At 39.3% G+C, this 17230-nt stretch overlaps 1 pseudogene; it reads left to right on the top strand.

Annotated features, from left to right (window-relative positions):
• LOC148116271 (vomeronasal type-2 receptor 26-like) overlaps nt 1-12210 on the top strand; it is a 31066-nt pseudogene extending 18856 nt beyond the window's left edge.
• The last annotated feature ends 5020 nt before the right edge of the window (nt 12211-17230 follow it).

The raw sequence follows: 17230 nt of genomic DNA, 5'->3' as shown, positions 1-17230 counted from the left end.
CTTCCTTTGTTTTTCCTTGAAGACATTTTGTACTGTAACGTAAATGGAGAACTCTCACTCCAACCAAAGTCAAACAGCTTGACTGGTGGAGCCAAAAACCACAGGATGGTGACCCTTTACATCAGCATAACTTTTGAACTTGTTTTCAAAAACTCCTTTCTAAAACAAGATTCTCCCTTTCTGCAGTTTGGTTTTGATTTCTTCAAAATCACTCCAGGAGACAGAAAGAATTATCCTTCCTTCTTCCGGATTAATCCCAAGGAATCTTCTCAGTATGTGGGTTTAATCCAGCTGCTCCTGTATTTCCAGTGGAACTGGGTTGGGCTGGTGGCCCCAGAAACTGACAATGGAGAACATTTCATCTCAACTCTGACGCCAATGCTCAAGGAGAAGGAGATCTGCCCGGCCTTCACTAAAATGTGAAATATGGATATGAATACGGTATTAAAATTAATATTATTTTTCCAAACGTGGTTTAAAATTGAAGTGATTGTTTTGTTTGGAGACTCCAGTAAAATTATAACTCTATATATCACTTTGTCCGTGTACGAACATAAGACTAAGGTGCCATTTGGAAAAGTTTGGATCCTGACTTCTCATTGGGATGTTAGTGCACTGGAACCTAAGGAATTCTTTTCAATCATAAAGCATTTCCACGGTGCTTTGCATTTCAGGGATCATAGCCACGATGTCCCAGAATTCAGGCACTTTCTTCTGTCTTTAGACCCCTTGAACCCCCAAGGAGATGTCTTTCTCCCTCCATGGTGGGAAAGGCTCTTTGGCTGCAAGATCCACAAACCAGGAGAGATCCCTCAAAAGGGGAAAAAACCCTGTACGGGAAAGGAGAATTTACAGACTCTGCCATCTTACATGTTTGAAGTGAGCATGATGGATTTCAGCTACAATATCTACAATGCCATTTATGCTGTGGCGCATGCATTAGATACCATGCATGGCTCAGGAGCACGATCAGCCATGATGAGGCTTGGAAAGAGGATCTCAAGTGTGCAACCATGGCAGGTAACCTCAGTGAGTTTTCATCCATTTGAAAGATCTTTAGAGAAGAAAGATCCCATGGATGTTTCTTGATTGACGTAGTAAATATTTCCACGCTTATATTCCTTGCACACAGTTGTTCATTTGCATTAGTTTACAGAACATTGAGGCCACTTGGAGGTTTATCCGTGTCCTCAGGGTCACTTGAGTAGTAAAAATGGGTGTGGATCCTTCTTGGCTGAAGGATGTTTTCTGCCCAGCAATTAACCTCCAAGTGCCCTCAACAACTCTCTAAAAGGATGCAAAAGAGCAGCTGTCTGTAAGAAGTATGAATCCTTCCATTCCCCACCATCCAGTCAGAGCTGAAGAGGTTTCTTGGATGAGAAGTGAAATGTCTTCAAAGAAAAAACAAAGTCCAGTTTCCTTCTGAAAAGGCACCTTTGGGACAACCGAGATGACTGAGAATCTCCATAGACAATTTTCACACTACCCATCCAACTATTTTTCAAAACAAATAAAAATGCCAATTATTTACAATATGGTAAAATGAATTATGTATAATGTTTTGATGAAGAAGTAGGAGGGAGAAGTAAACTTAGCCAGTTTTCCATGAGATCCCTAGAGAAAGTTTTTTCCTATAAAGATCTGAAAAGTTCCCTGAGTTTCCCATTCCAAGGAAGAGATGTCAGCCAACGCAAGATGATAATCTGAGTTCCTTTGTACAAGATGCTTCAAAGTATCAGCAGAAGTCCCACTGGCCACATCTGCAGAGTCACCTAAGTTTCATTTTGAACATAGTCTAAATCCAGCCTGTAAAAAGACAATTCAGTTTAGCTTCTGTGGGAAGCGTCCACCTCCTACAGAATGAAATATATTGGGGAATATTAAAAAAGGCAGAATATTATATTTCCCCAAAGGAGAAATGGAGAAAAAAATCCTAAGAAAGGCAAAAAGCAGCCCCAGTCTTCCTGCCATAGCCTCAAGCTTACTTCTTTAGAGATGGATATTTTGTACCTATTAAGAAAGTCTGGGTCAATCTATTCATAAACAAAACGCCTTCAGCCACAGCTCCCATAGAAGGCTGAAGCTGATGGGATTAAGAATTTAAATTCCCCCACTCAAATAAAGGACGTGACCTTTAGGACATATAAGGATTTACCCACCACCATTAGAATAGCAAAAGACACAAGGCGCACTACCTTGCACAACACCCCTGGAGCATCTCAATCACCAAATCCCAGAACCCTATAAAAATCCATCCACTCACTCAGCCAATTGGTCAGCCACCCCAGAAACATGCTGCTGTGACTGAAGTTTCTAGAAAACCAAATAAGCCTTGTAGCCAGCCTCCATTTTATTTCCAGCATTTTCCTCCCGGATTGAAACTGGGATGGATTTTTCTTCCTTTATTTTTCTGTTGCTTAGCATCTTGTGTGAACACAGACCAATTGTTTATTATAAGATTTATTGTACTCCTAAGATTGTTGTGTGAAAAGAAGCCTTTGTGAATCTCCATGATACATTCCTGTGATTTGATACTGCTCCTCATTACTCAAATATCCAACACACTAACAGGTTTAGCTTTACAGGCTTCCAATTATCTCCTAAAATGATAGTCATCATAGAATGATAGAAACTATGGCTTGTCATTTTTAATTATCCCAGTTCCTAAGTATCTTTTTTTCTTTCAGCTCCTTCCCTATTTGAAGAATGTCCACTTCAACAGCATTGCTGGAGATGAAGTCTTCTTCTCAGAAGATGGATTGGCATCAGCTCAATATGATCTTCTCAACTGGATTTTTTCCCCCAATCTCTCTTATGTCCCAGTGAAAGTTGGGCAAATAGACCCCCAGGCTCCCCCAGACAAGGATTTCACCATCGACCTGGATGCAATTATCTGGGCCACAAAGGTAGGCTGGAAGGAGATGTTCTGAATTTAGGGAAAGATTCATTCTCTCATGAAGATGCAGAATGTCTTTCTCACTGGAAAAGAAGTGGATTGACTCACAAAGGATAACAGTTGTGTGGTGAAGGATCTGCTTTCATGAATCAGATTCATGTTTGAATATACAATTCTTGGTTGTATAAATAGAGTGTCACATGTAAATGCCTTATTCTCTAATATGTAAATAGTATATGAACGGGGTATCAGGGGTTAATTTATTCTTCACTTCTTAATGTATTCATAATTCACCACTCCCATACTTAGCTCCACCCATTGTATATATAAGGAGCTGTATACACCCTTTTCCTTGCTTCTATCTGTGAATATTCAGTGAATATAGAATGCCTTGTGTAAATAAAGAGAGATATATTTGAACTCTTAACTCTTACTAAATTTATTGAGTCTGATCCTGAAAATATTGCAACAAGCTGGTAGCAGAGGATGGTTAATTGACTCAATAAAAAAAATCTATAAAAAAAATGTCTAAGAGAGATAGGCCCAACACCAGGGCATACAGCAAAGAAATGGAAACGGATCAAGAAATAATCGACGAATCCACAAACGCGATTTCGAAAGAATCCGAAGAATACACCACTGAAGACGAAGAAATAATAGATGAAAATGATGATCGGGAGGAAATCAAAATAGAAAACAACGAACTCAGGTCAGAGATATTTAAACTATTAAAGAGCCAGAAGAATGATGAAAGCCTCATCGCGAACCTCCAAGATATGCTGAAAAACAGCGGAGCAGCGAGAGAGAAGCACATCACTACTGAAAAACCAAAAGACCCAAAAATAGTGAGTGATATGACTACAGAAAAAAATACTATGAAGAAGAAAAACGGTGACCCCGCGCGAAATTTTGAATGGCAGCCATCTTGGTTTCAACAGACCTCCAGGGTGAGCGAAGCAGAGCCAATCAGAAAGCTCGATTCAAAATTTCTGGCGCGAAAAACATTACCAGACAACGAAAACGAAAAAGAAAATTCAAACACCTCAGAAGAATCAGAATCGGAAAGTGAAAGTGATTCAACAGATAATCAGATAAAATCAGCAATGAAAACGCTTTTTGCTGCATTTGGGCCAAAACTAAAAATTACCAAGAAACTAACTAAGAAACAAGCAAGCAAGCCAATGCCTCAAAATCTACCCGCTCCCATCCTGAATACGAGAGCGACGACGCCCGAACCCAGAGAGCCCTGCCGATACCGCCCCATGCCACAAACCGATGCAAGCACCAACGCTCTCAAAAGAAGAAAAAGGACAGCCGACATCGTCAGGACTCCCAAGATCGAGCCAGAGACCGATTCATCTGAGGAAGAACAGAACGAGCGAGCCGCAACGACGAGAACCTCTCACGACGACTCCAGGGACGAAATGGACAACGCGCATGCGCGAGACTACGCAAACGGCCCAGGAAGACATGAATTGCTGAGAAGACCGTGCAGGCTCGTTGCGAGCATCCCCATGCCGTTTTGTAACTTTCTGCATTTATGAGACCACGGACTACCTCAGGTTGTAAGTAATGGACCTAATAATGTCGGAAATTTGCCCAGTGACTTCCCAAAGCTGAGGATAGATGGCATTAATTTACAAGAATGGTATCAGCAGCTCCAGGTTGTCTTTATGAAAGAAAACTTACTGTTTTTTATCACTAGTCCCCCAAAAAGACCTTGGACTCTAAAATTAGACTGTTTACACCATAGAGCATTTTTCTTATTAATTTCTAGTGTATCTCCTGCTATGTACCACAGCATTAAGCAAAATCTGACTGTTTCAGAAATTATTCAATGCATGTTCAATCTATTTCACAGTGACAGTGTAGCTACTACCACAAGGATGTCTAAAGATTTCTTTTCATCTAGGATAAAGCCAGGGGTTTCCATAAGTGAGCACTTAATATCTTTAAACAAAATAAGAGCTGAACTGCATTTAAGGGGGGAGGTGATTTCAGATCAAATAATGAAAAGTGTTATCATCAACTCACTTGACCCATCATGGGATAATTATATGTCACATTTAGACACAATCAATCTAGGATACTTATCCATAGAAAGTCTATCCAATAAGTTAATAGCTGGAGACAATTCAAGGAGGAGTCGCTCTAACAATCACGTAGAACACAAACCATATAGAAAAGTAGCTTTTCAAGAAAAATATAATGAAACATTTAGATGCCACAACTGTGGATCTAGGGAACACAATAGAAGAGATTGCCCCAAAATTTCAAAAGAAAGACATAGGTCACAATACAGAAACAAATACAATTACAGACAGTCTTCCATTGATAGACATAGATATAGAAGCCCGCCAAATTACAAAGAGAATAGAGGGGGCAGAGATAATTCAAAGGATAGAAAATCTGGTTCACTGAATGGATTAAATAAACAAGACAACACTAACATACAACAATCTGAGAACAATAATTGGCTTATTGATTCTGGAGCAACTAATCACACCACCAATAACAAAAATATACTATCTTCATTTGTAGAAGATAAATTTGTAATAAAGGTAGCTAACCAAGAAAAAGTTCAAGTATTAGGTAGAGGGAATATAACCTTACCTGGCCTAGGAAAAATAGAGGGGGTATTACTAATACCCGAAATACCTCATAACATACTAAGTGCCATAAAACTAAGCAGGGATTTTGATATTAACATTGTCTTTTCTAAAGGAAAAGCGACCTTGGAGAAAAATAAAACAGATATAGGTACCGTGATGATTAAAGGGGGTCTACCTTATTTAATAACAAAAGAAAAATGGTTACATAACATTGATTCAAATATGGAAGATTGTATTGAAGTAGATGATGAAAACATTAGCAATAGTGACAATGATGAATGTAAAATAGCTCATGATCACAAAGATGCACATAATGAGAAAAAACCCAAAATAGGTAAGCCAATTCATGATGAGTGCGCTCATATTTTACATAGGAAGTTAGGACATGCCAGTTTTCCTGTAGTACAAAAAATGACTGAACACGCAGAAGGTGTTAAAATAAAAAATTGTGAAAACTATTTGGAATGCTCAGTATGTAAGTCTACAAAACTAAAAACTAGCCCCAGACCAAGGAAATCAACTAGGTCAACCAACAAAATTTTTGATTTAGTACACATGGACTTAGTTGGTCCACTAACTCCATCAATCACTTATAGAAAACGTTACTTCTTGACCATAGTGGACGATTACAGTCGCTATGGGTTTGTTTATACATTAAAACACAAAGATGAGACTTTTCAGAAATTTAAAGAATTTTATAAGCGCGTAGAAACACAACACAATACCAAAATAAAACAAATCATGACAGATAGGGGATGTGAATTCATGTCTAAAGAATTCTCCCAATGGCTGAAGGACAAAGGAATGTTACATTACACATCTAGCCCATTTTCTGTGTTTCAGAACGGAATTGCAGAGAGGAAGAACTCAATGTTACAAACCATGATTAGATGCACATTGGAAGATGCTGGCTTAAGCAAACAATTCTGGTCAGAAGCCCTACATTATTCCAATTACACACAGAATAGAACCTGGTCCAGCATTGTAAATAAGACACCATATGAAGTGATGTATAATAGGAAACCAAAATTAGCACACATGCACATATTTGGAGTCACTGCAGACGTACACATACCTAAACAATTAAGAAGAAAGGGAGAAAATGTGTCCAGAAGGCTCAGATTTATGGGATATGAGACAGGCACTAAAGGATACAGATTCATTGATAATAATAACAAATTTATAGTTTCCAGAACAGCTGTGTTCCATGAGCAGGCCAACTGGTCTAAAATACATCTTAATGAAATATTTCCAAGTAACAACAAAGATGCAAAATCCCAAGAAAAAGGGATTATAGAAAAGCAAAATGACAACAAACATAGAAACAAAAACAAAACATGGACAAATAGCCAACACAAAATAAAGACAGACACACTAACAAAAAAGGAAGCAAGATATTTGCATGATAATAATAGTAAACCTGAAAAAACAATTAGAAGCACCAGAAATCAAATGCCAAATAAATACAAGGATTACATAATGCATATGGATGGTGAATCAACGACACCTAATACATATGAGGAAGTGTTAAAACTTCCTCGTAAAGAAAAAGAAAAATGGGAATTAGCAATGAAAAAAGAGATGGAAAGTTTACAAGGATTAAATGTATTTACACCTGCAATTGCTCCAAAAGACAAAACAATTATTGGTACTAGGTGGATATATAAAATTAAAAACTTAGAGGGAGGCAATACATTATACAAAGCCAGACTAGTTGCACAAGGTTATGCACAGAAATATCCGGAGGACTATACTGACACATATTCCCCCACAGTAAGAACTGAGAGTGTCAAAACAGCTCTAGTAGTAGCATCAGCACTCAATCTCGATGTATTCCAATATGACATACAGACTGCGTATCTACACGCAAAACTAGATAAGGAAATATATGTAAGAGCACCTCACAGTCAATACACAAACAAGAATGAGACTTGGTTGTTAAACAAGAGTTTATACGGGTTAAAACAATCTGGTAAACGATGGTATGATTGTTTAGTAAAAGTACTTAAAACTATGGATTTCAATGCTACTACTGCTGATAACTGTTTCTTTGTTAAAAAAGGTGATAATTATGTAGAATTTGTATTGATCTATGTGGATGACATTTTATACATAGGTAAACATAAAGAGAGAAGAGAAACATTTGTAACTAAGCTAAATGAACATTTCTCATTGAAATCTTTAGGCAAAGTAAATAAGTATCTTGGTGTTCAAATTAATAAGACAAAAAGAGGATTCAAACTTACTCAGAGAGATAAGATCATAGAGCTCTTAAACAAATGTAATCTAAGTGATGCCAAACCTTGTGACACTCCTATGCAAACTGACTTCCTAAGAAATGCTGATGAATCATCCCCTGAATTCAAAGATAACACGTTTTATAGATCAGTCATAGGTTCACTTCTTTATATTTCCAACTGGACAAGACCTGATATCGCTTTACCTCTCAATTTATTATCCAGACATGTCAGCAAACCAACAATGTACCATTGGGAAGCTGTTAAAAGGATATTAAGATATTTGAAAAATACATTAGACTTTTGTTTGATGTTAGAACCTAATAATGTTAAGGAACCAAACCTCACATGTTACGCAGATGCGGATTGGGCTGGAGACACCTCATGTAGAAAAAGTACATCCGGTTATGTATTCCTCCTAAATGATTGTCCAGTTTACTGGTACACTGGCAAACAAGAATTAGTGGCCACTTCAACAACAGAGGCAGAATATGTTTGTTTATCTAAAGCTGCAAATAACCTTGTATGGTTTAATGATTTAATTTCAGATGTTTGGAAAAAACCTGCTTTACCTTTTGTTATACATGAAGACAATAAAGCAGCTATTGAAATATCTAGATCTGACGCCATTGGACAAAGGTCCAGACATATAGATATAAAATTTAAACATGTGAGACAATTATCTCAAGATGGATTTATCAGAGCAGTGCATTGTGAAACATCAGAACAATTAGCTGACATACTGACAAAGCCTCTACCTTCTAAGCAGCATAAATACTTGACTTCCAAGTTATATGTCCTGTATTGTCCTGAATCTGAATGTAATTGGTGTAGCTTAACAAATCGGCATTTAGAGGGGGATTTGTCAGATGTAAATGCCTTATTCTCTAATGTGTAAATAGTATATGAACGGGGTATCAGGGGTTAATTTATTCTTCACTTCTTAATGTATTCATAATTCACCACTCCCATACTTAGCTCCACCCATTGTATATATAAGGAGCTGTATACACCCTTTTCCTTGCTTCTATCTGTGAATATTCAGTGAATATAGAATGCCTTGTGTAAATAAAGAGAGATATATTTGAACTCTTAACTCTTACTAAATTTATTGAGTCTGATCCTGAAAATATTGCAACATAGAGGTTAGAATCAAAATCATGTAAAGTATTAGCACTGCTTTACAAAGTCTTAGTAAGGCTACACCTAGAATACTGCATCTGACTGTTCTGGTCACATTTAAAAAAAGATTTTTGGAAAAAGTGCAGGGAAGAGCAACTAAGACCTTTAAAGGCCTGGAGGCTAAAGCATGTGAAGACCAGATGCAAGACTTGGGTATGGCTAGTCTAGAGAAAAGAAGGACCAGGGATGCCATGATAGCAGTCTTCCAGTATTTGAGAGGCTGCCAAAAAGAGGAGGGTTCAACTTATTTTCCAAAACACCAGAAAGCAGGACAAGAAACAGTGGATGGAAACTAATCAAGGAGAGAAGCAACCTAGAATTAAGGAGAAACTTCCTAACAGTGAATACAATTAACCAATGGAATAACTTGCCTTCAGACGTTGTAGGTGCTTCATCACTGGAGGCTTTTAAGAAGAGATAAGACAGTCACTTGTCTGAGATGGTATAGTGTCTCCTGCTTGAGCAGGGAGTCAGATTAGAAGACCTGCAAGGTTTCTTCCAGCTCTGTTCTGATTCTGATTGAGTGACTGTAACTCAAAGGCAGAAATCAAGAACATAATTGCATTGATCAACCATTCCTCTAGTCACCATTTGAAGTTATGATAGCACCAAATGAATGTTACATATGCCTGGTCCTCAAAATCATGGCCATTGCAGAGTCCCTACAATCAGGTGATCAAATAACACTATCTCCAGTCTTTCTTTTCTCTTTTAGAAGGTGCCCTTTGCCAGGTGTGGCCTGAAGAGGTGCCAGGCAGGAGAGAGGAGACATGTCCCAGAGGGCGAGCAGATTTGCTGCTACCAATGTGCCCCTTGTCCAGAAGGGGCCATTTCTAATCAGACAGGTAGAGTATACTGGAAAGGTAGAACTTTCAGGATCCAGGAAGCTCTTCATTGGATGAAAACACTAAGAAATTTTGGGTGATTTCTGGAAACAGTATCAAGAATAAAATATAATTTCTAATCAGACAGGTAGAGGACCCTTCGAATGGAACAAGGAAGACGTTCAGTAGAACAAAATATTAAGAGCTTTCTCGTCATTTATTTATTTGGCAAACATGTATAAGATAACAGATATAAGTACAAACATGATTATGATGAGGATATGAATAAATGGAGACAGTAGGACAGGCCCATTGGTGCTCTTATGCACGTCCCTTGCAGACCTCTTAGGAATGGGGTGAGGTCAACAGTAGACAGTCTAAGGTTAAAGTTATGGGGGTTTGGGGAAGTAACCACAGAGTCAGGGAGTGCTAGGTTTGGCCCGTTTCAGAATACAGATTTCAATTGTCCTGCCTGCACAGTCTAACTTCCCACCCTGGCAGGACTGCTCTCCTCACCCAGGGTGGATTCAAAGCAGCAATTTGTAAAAAAAAATGGCTGTCCTTTCCATATGTCCTTTTCCATAACAATGGGAAAACCAACTACTAATACTTTTTCGGAATGAATGGCACAGTGTGTCCAGGTTTTCAAGACTGATATTCCTTATAGTGCTGCTTCTATCAGGACCCTCAATCTCCCTGGAAACTTGTAGCCTGTCAGGAAAAAGGATCCATCTACCAATGTCTGTTAGCTCCTCTCTGAAAAAAAAAAAATTCTGAGAGGATGATGGGAAAAATTGACTCATTTCCTCACCCACTGCTGTTCAACATCTCTGTGTGTGCGCACTTGTGCATCTCCCTGTGTGTGTGTGTCACCTTCTGGTCTTATGACACAACAACAGATAATGCAGTGGTGAAATCCAATTTTTTTTACCACTGATTCTGTCGGTGTGGTGTAGCTTGGTGGGCGTGGCTTGGTGGGCGTGGCAGGGGAAACTCTCCACTCCAACCCCACTCCAGAGGAAGGATATTGCAAAATCTCCATTCCCAACCTACTCTGGGGGCGGGCAAAGGTGGTATTTGCCAGTTCTCTGAACTACTCAAAATTTCTGCTACCGGTTCTCTGAACTGCTCACAATTTCCACTACTGGTTCTCCAGAACCTGTCAGAACCTGCTGGATTTCACCCCTGAGATAAAACAGCAAATAGCAGGATTCCTGACTGATAGATCAGTCAATCTTCTGAGGCTTTAAATATAAAGAGGGGGAAAGAATGAAGTGCCAATTTTTCACTCACAAAGAAAGCCAAAATAATAAAATAAATGTCCAGTGACAGGAGAAGGACATCTAATCTCCAGGCATTTAATTCTCAGGCATCTGGAATCAAGGACAGTTTTCCATTAAAGGCATCCCAAATTGTCTATGGGATCCCTTCTTTACATTCTTCTTGAATTGGACCTAACAGAAAAGAGTCAAACATTAGATATTTGGCTGGATTGGAGATAATGCTAACTGTGGGTGCCTCTGAAATACTTAAGACAAAGATTCTTGTTTTCAGATGCAGTTCACTGTGACCTTTGTCCAGAAGACCAATATCCCAACAAGGACAAAGACCACTGCATTGCCAAGAAGATCCACTTCCTTTCCTATGAAGATACCCTGGGATACACTTTGGCATCTCTTACTCTTTCTCTCTGTTTGATCACATTGGCAGTCCTAGCAATTTTCCATAAGCATCGTGACACACCGATCGTCAAGGCCAACAACCGAGATCTCACCTACCTCCTCCTGGTCTCCCTCCTGCTCTGCTTCCTCTGCTCCTTCCTTTTCATTGGTCAACCGAGGAAGCTCACCTGTCTCTTCCGACAAACTGCCTTTGCCATTCTCTTTTCTCTTGCAGTTTCCTCTGTCTTGGCAAAAACTATCATGGTGGTACTGGCTTTCATGGCTACCAAGCCGGGGAACAAGACAAGGAAATTCTTAGGAAAATCACTGACCAATTGCATTGTTGTATCCTGTCCTCTTGTCCAAGCGGTTCTTTGTGCCATCTGGCTGATAACCTCTCCCCCATCTCCTAACTTGGATTTCCACTCCTTGATAGGAGAGACAATCTTGGAATGTAATGAATGCTCAGCTTCAATGTTTTACACTGTCCTGGCCTACCTGGGTTTTCTGGCCCTCGTGAGTTTTATCATGGCCTTTTTGGCTAGGAAATTGCCTGATAGTTTTAACGAAGCCAAATTCATTACTTTTAGCATGCTGATCTTTTGCAGCGTTTGGATCTCCTTCCTTCCCACCTACCTGAGCACCAAAGGGAAGTCCATGGTGGCCGTGGAGATCTTCTCCATCTTGGCCTCTGGGGCTGGTCTCTTGGCTTGTATCTTTTTCCCCAAATGCTACATTATTCTACTGAGGCCCCATCTGAATTGTAAAGAAAATATAATAAGGAACAAAAATGTCTAATTCATGAAGGGATGGGAAACATATTTATCTTTGAGGCATGTTTAGTATCTGATGATATTTCTAAAACATGACAGAGAAGAAGAAACAGATCCGTTTAATAAGGCCTTACTCAAGTGCTATAACTGCTCCTAATAGGAGTGAATTGGTTGAGTTGGGTAGATGTGTAAATTGAATAAATAAATAAATAAATAAATAAATAAACAAACAAACAAAAAACAAATAAATATTCCTGTTTCAGCAATAATCATGCAGTGTTTTTCATTTCTTGCCTTCTAGTCGTCCCCAGTGAGACCCAGTGGTCTATGTAGAAACAAAGCTTGGTGTTCATTATTTCAAACAGGATATTTTCTAATTTTATTCCTTTTAATTAAATATTTTACTATTTTCGTGTTTTAAAGGGTTTGGTCCCATCTCATTGCTTTTGAACAAATGTGCTTTTTTTTACAGTCTCCTGAGGCTTTGTAGAATTCCATGCTTCTATTCATTTAATTTTTTTATGGTAGAATTTAAATTCTTAACTACTCATCCAATGCTGCTGTGCTACCTCATCAATGTGACCGTCAGATCTGCCAGCACGTCACTTCAGCTTCACTTCCCATTGCCGGCATCTTGCCAAAAAACGGGGCGAGTGGGAATAGGACAAGGGAGCGTAAGGGGGGAAATGACAGGAATCAGAGACGCCAATCGCAGACAACGGTTGAGAGATCCAAGGACATACTCATGAGAAGAGAATGCAAACCTCCACCAAGAAGGTGCCCAAACCAGAACTATTACCAAAACAATTGTTTTGAATGCTAGTGGACACTGACCAGATGATCAAAAGTGGGAAGGACCTGAGAAGACTTGGGAGAAGGAAAATATGCCAAAATTGCACGGGAATATTCAGATCTGGCTTTGCTTAGACTGTAACCACTTCACCTTAGTAAGAATATAACTTTTCTCTATTAAGGGAATCAAGGGTCTTTCTTCCCTAAGTGTCCAAGCTGAGACTGGCTGATAGTGGTGGATTTTCTGATTGGGATGATAATGTCAGCGCTATACATATTGCTTTAACCATCTCTGTGTTATGTGTGCTCTATGACAACTGCATTCCTGTAAAGTCTGCACAGTCACTCAACGCATGATGGTCATCCCAGCTTGATATACAAAGCCAGAAGCATGCCTTTTTTTCCTTTTAACTGAATTCTAAAAAATATTTTAGCGTTTTAAAGGATTAGGTTCAATGTGAGCATTTGCTTCCCGAGGCTTTGTAGAATTCCTTCCTACTATTCAATTGTTTTCTGAAAGAAGTAATGGATCAGAACATCATCAAGGAGAGAAGCAACATAGAACTAAGGAAAAAATTCCTGACATTTAGAACAATTAACCAATGGAACAACTTGCCTCCAGAAGTTGTCAATGCACCAACACTGGAAGTTTTTAAGAGTATCATTTGTCTGAAATGATATAGGGTTTCTTTCCAGAACAGGGGGGTGGATTAGAAGACCTCAAAGGTCCCTTCCAACTCTGTTATTCTGAAACTTTTCCCCTTGACTCTAACTCTGTCCAAACAAACTAAGGCACAGGACAGATTCGATCTTGGGTGCAGGTACTCAGTTTCAGGTAGGCCGAATACCACCTGTATCCTGACCCTCAAGTCCATCTGATCCTTGCATCAATAAAAGACACAAACATGTTTTTCCTCTTCTGGTATATGAAGAGACACTATTGCTAAGGAGGGTAGAATGTTAGTCTGCCTTGCAATTATCAGAAGAACAGTAATTCGTAATGTATCCCCTGTGGATTTCTACCCAGAAAAAATTTCTAAGATAAAACCTGCTTGAAAGAAATAAGTTCTGGGCTCACCCAAGGAAGGCTAGACATGTCTCCTCAGCGTGTCTTTCACAGAAGTGTAATTTCTTGCTAAGAGTGAAACTTAACAGGTATCAATTTTCCCTTGGATGACAACTCAAACACAAGCAAGTGGAAGCATTCTTGATATAAATTTGCCCTGAAGCCACCCAAGTTGCATAGACTGCTGTGTTCAAGTCTGAGTGAGATTTCCTGGGGACTAAATCCAGCTTTTGATGAACATAATGTCAACTCTGAAACAGACCTGGCTGAAGCCATCTTGGGCTGCCTCATAGCTGCCACGAAGCCTGAGAGGGGAAAGGGAGGGGGGAAGTAGTTAGCTCACCTACTGTAACAGTCAAAATAAAAAGTTTTTCCTGTGGGAACCAAGGTCATCGTAATAGGTGGCTGATGAAGGAGGAGAGGAGCCTGCCAGCTGTATTCATTGGAAAATGTGACTGGTGACACCTGGGAGGGGGGAAATTTTACTCTTTTAATTTTAAAACACTGGATGTGTTTAAGAAGATTTTGGATAACCATTTGTCTAAAGTGGCATAGGGTTTCCTGCTTAGGCAGAAGGTTGGACAAGAAGACCTCCAAGGTCCCTTCCAGCTCTGTTATTCTATTTCTAATTAGGTGAAAACCGTGGGAATGTTCAGAGTTGGTTTTCACTGGCTGTGCCGATATGATGTATCCAATAAACATGTTCTTTGAGGAATCTACCTGCCTCAGAGTTCTCCTTCCAATGGGTGCATTACTCGGAATGCTGACACATTGATTTTTGATTCAGGAAGGAAGGTGAGGATCATGAAGGAGCTGCTTCTCCTGTTGCTTCTCCTGTGGCTCCTGCCTTCAACAACGACTGATAAGATAATGCAAAGTGTATGTATACTTAGGAACCCTTTGAAGATTCTGGAGGATTATTACAGGCCTGGTGATCTCATTATTGGAGGGAATTTGCCCCTGGTAACCTTTGCCGACTTTACAAAGATGGAATTCAACAGTGAGCCATCACTGATGCCACTTTTAGACCGGTATTATTTATTTTATTATTACACAAATTTATATGGCCGCCCATCTCACATAACGGTGACTCTGGGCAACTCACAACTTTAAAAATCTACAACATAAAAGCCCATATATCTCATCTATCCATCCTTACCCTCAGGGCAGCAGCAACTTAAAAACTCAATGCCTTGTTCATCTGAAAGAGAAAGAGGAGAAGATTCTCCTCTTTGTTTTGGGTTCAGGGAGTCCTCTCAGAAATTATTTTTCTAGTGATGTTCACAATGTTCTGGTGAAGTTTAGAAGCCTTGGTTCTTTCCCAGATAAAGATGCATTAAATAGATTAGAATGTTCCAGTTTCATCCAGATGAAACAGCATAAACATTGAGGAAGGGGTTACAGGCTAGAAACTATGCCGACTGAGTGAAGATTTATTGGATTAGAATAGAATAATAGAGTTGGAAAGGATCTTGGAGGTCTTCTAGTCCAACGCCCTGCTTAGACAGGAAACCCTACAATACTTCAGACAAATGGTTATCTCACATCTTCTTAAAAACTTCGAGTGGTGGAGCATTCACAATTTATAGAGGCAAGTTGTTTCACTGATTAATTGTTCTCACTGTCAGGAAATTTCTCCTTAGTTCTAAGTTACTTCTCTCCTTGATTAGTTTCCACCCATTGCTTCTTGTCCTGCCCTCGGGTGCTTTAGAGAATAGCTTGACTCCTTCTTTGTGGCAGCCCCTAAGATTTTGGAACACTGCTATCATCTCACCCCTAATCCTTCTTTTCATTATAATTTAAATTTTACAGAAGGTCATGATGGAAAGCTCAAAGAAAAGGCTAGTCCTTTTACAGAATGGAGGTGTTTTTAGAAAACAGATTTAGCACTGTTCTAATATTTGAGGGGCTCCTACAAAGAAGAGGGGATCAAACTATTTTCAAAAGCACCAAAAGCAAGACAAGAAACAATAATTGTAAACTAACCAAGGAGAAGAGAAACCTAGAACTAAGAAGAAATTTCCTAATGGTGAGAGGAATTAACCAATGGAATAGGTTGCCTTCAGAAGCTGTGGTTGTACCATCACTGAAGGTTTTCAAAAAGAGACTGGACAACCATTTGTCTGGAATGCTGTTTGGTCTCCAGCTCCAGCAGGGTTTTGGACTAGAAGACCTCCGGTGTCCCAAGTCTATTATTCTGTATTTTTTTTAAAAAAAGGCAAACCTACCTTTGGAATCATTAATGCTCTTTTTAAATGTCCTTTAGTAATTTCAGCCGTTATTTGCACTTACCATGATGTTAGGAGAGTACCATCTATAAAATATTTTAACCACAATTTTTGACTAAAGGATCACAGGAAAAGGATTCCCCTATCCCAAAGTCTAGGAGAAAATACATAACACACACACACACACAGAGAAGGAAAAGTACATCACAACACACAAATTTCCCTGTAATATTTCAAAGCGTTTTATCATTATAGTATTGTCTCCAAGAACTACCAGCACTTTCTTGCCTTGGTACATGCAGTAACAAAGATCAACAAGGATTTGGCCATCCTCCCCAACATCACACTTGGCTTCCATATCTATGACAATAGACATATTTTTAGGAGGATTTCCTGGAACAGCCTCTCTCTGCTGTCTACACGAGGACGAATGGTTCCAGATTACAAATGTGAAAAGCTGGACCCTCTGCTCTCTGTCATCGGAGATCTCAACACCAAATCCTCAAAGCAGATGGCCTCCATCTTCAGCATCTTCAAGGTCCCACAGGTAAGGGGGTTTCAAGGGATATCAGTAGGGAGCATATACAGAACAGAAGCGCACTCAGAATCCAAAGACGAAGTCAATGGTATTTTTGGACAATCAGGGGTCCATGATTTGGAGAACTCATGCAAGAGTTGAATAATTTATTTTTGAATTTTGTCTGTCAGGATATTTTTCTTGTTACCCCCATGACAAAGAGGTCAACAATAAGGTCTTTCTGAAACAATTCAGTCCATGATTTCCTTCCTGACTGATTCTTTCTAAATGTAGCCACTCTTCAGTCCAATTTATTGTGTGAATCAGGTTGATGGTTTGTTCTCTTGGCTTCTCACATGCCAGAGGGAGGCAAACTATGTCATAGGTGTCCCAGAGGTGCTTTTTTCAAGAAGCAACTGGACTTCCTTTGTTTTTCCTTGAA

This window comes from Pantherophis guttatus, chromosome 1 (assembly GCF_059756535.1).
Source record: "Pantherophis guttatus breed Tessera chromosome 1, ASM5975653v1, whole genome shotgun sequence".
NCBI lineage: Eukaryota > Metazoa > Chordata > Lepidosauria > Squamata > Colubridae > Pantherophis > Pantherophis guttatus.
The sequence above is the reverse complement of the archived record's forward strand: the minus strand, read 5'-3'. Positions and strand labels throughout refer to the sequence as shown.